The 1823-nt window shown below is 40.8% G+C and overlaps 1 pseudogene; it reads right to left on the reverse strand.

Moving 5' to 3' along the window:
- Positions 1-279: 279 nt before the first annotated feature.
- Positions 280-793, reverse strand: LOC109457625 (small ribosomal subunit protein eS26 pseudogene; annotated as a pseudogene).
- Between the last annotated feature and the right edge of the window lie 1030 nt (positions 794-1823).

Consider the following 1823-nt stretch of genomic DNA (forward strand, 5'->3'; position numbering starts at 1 on the left):
AGGCCTTTCCTTGAAAGGGTAGAATTAAGGCAGGACTCATGTCCACGTTTCTGAAAGCTCACATGGGTGTGAAAGGTTGCCGTTGTAATTACTGTGTTTTTCTCCAGTTACCTTTTCCAATGCTCCACGTTTTCAGATAGCTAAAAATCATATCTTTTACAAAGAGCACAGTATTGTTTAAAGTTTATGGAATTTAACCTTCTGCTATTTAAAATGTAACTTTGAAAATATTCATAATGAATATAAATAAAATAATGCAGCCACTTTCCTTCTGTTTTAGGTATCTTTCAGTTCCACTAATAGAATGGAAGATGTATCTTGAAATGACGAGCAGAACAGTCTATGTGCTTTAATCAAAGCTTTGTATTTTTATCCTACAGACTATTTCTTCAGTTCCTAAGGACTTGGCTCCTTACATGGGCTTTGGCGGAGGTCGTGGGGCGGCACCCGCAGATCTAAATGGGGGTGGGGTGTCGCGGGAACAATTCCTGACGACCTTGCGTGAATGGCACGACTCACAGTGATGTAGTTGTGCTCACAGCCTGGGAAGCACAGAGGCGGCGGAGACGCTCGCGGGGAAATAACCCTGCGCCTCTCCTGGCGGACGTCACGGCCCTGCCCTTGGCGCGATCGGGCGCAGTTGGTGCTCCGCGTAGGCAGCACATGGCCGCGGCACGACCTTTTTGGCACGACCACTGTTCCTGCTTTTCTTGGTCATCTTGGAAGGGGGGACCCGAGAGAGTGTGTGGTTTCTTTTTTAGGGGTGACAATGTGTTTATGCTAAACCCTCCACACAACCGTCCACACCTCCGCTTACTGGTCCAGAATTGACCAGGGAAGCCTAAGGGTGTGTTGGTTTTTGTTTTACATTGTGGAATAAAGAATAGGGTCTAGAAGCCCCAGAGCTGAATCACCCTGGGCTTGAACTTGCCACTGCCACTTTGGTGGCAGCAGAGTCCCTTTTCGCCCTAGCACAGACACCGCAGCCCTAAACCACTTTACATAAGCCATACCCAGCAAAATGCGTTATTGGCAGCAGTGTAAATTCAACCACACAGTATCACTTTGAAAACATTGTGTGAAAAAATGTTTTACCTATAGTTTTGAATATATTTCAAACAATTGCATCAATAGATTGACATACACAACAGATTAAAGGGAGCACTGAGGGTGAATCCTGCCCTAGGGTAGGTTTAAGTCTTGGACTGAGGAGAATGTCATTAACAGCTAAATGATAAAGCATCCCCTACCTGGTCTCAGTAGGATGTGTCTCCACACTTGCAAGTATTCTCAGTTTTCAATTAACTTGGATGTTTTTAATTTCATATTAATCATGTGAGTACTTTAAAAAATATGTATATATATAAGTCTCTTAAAAATACTTTGCAAACCTTTTAGAAACATTTCCTTTAAATAAATTGTGAGGTGCTATTTTTGGATCCAGCAAATTTAAATATGAAAATACGTATTTTCAGTAATTCAAAATTTGGATTTTATAGGTTTCTTACAGCTCAGTGCAGACATTTATCTCAGTCTTGTATGTTTTCTAATGTCTTATAGCCCTAACATTAAATTTATTTTCAGTATAATACAATTTTTGCTCAAAGAAGACTTGCGTAAATGAAAATAACAAAGTTATTTCTGGGGAATAAAATGATCTTATGTCACTGTTATGCCACATACATAACACGCATATGTGGGTATTTGGGGGTATTTTCAGATTTTAGGTGTAAGAAAGTAGGTATGTGTATTTTAATATAATAATTAACTTTGTGCTTGTTCCCTGTGGATGCTGTCTCTCTCTTGGCATAACACCCTCCTTA

The sequence above is a fragment of the Rhinolophus sinicus genome, chromosome 3 (genome assembly GCF_057876585.1).
Source record: "Rhinolophus sinicus isolate RSI-liver-muscle chromosome 3, RSI-T2T, whole genome shotgun sequence".
Taxonomy (NCBI): domain Eukaryota; kingdom Metazoa; phylum Chordata; class Mammalia; order Chiroptera; family Rhinolophidae; genus Rhinolophus; species Rhinolophus sinicus.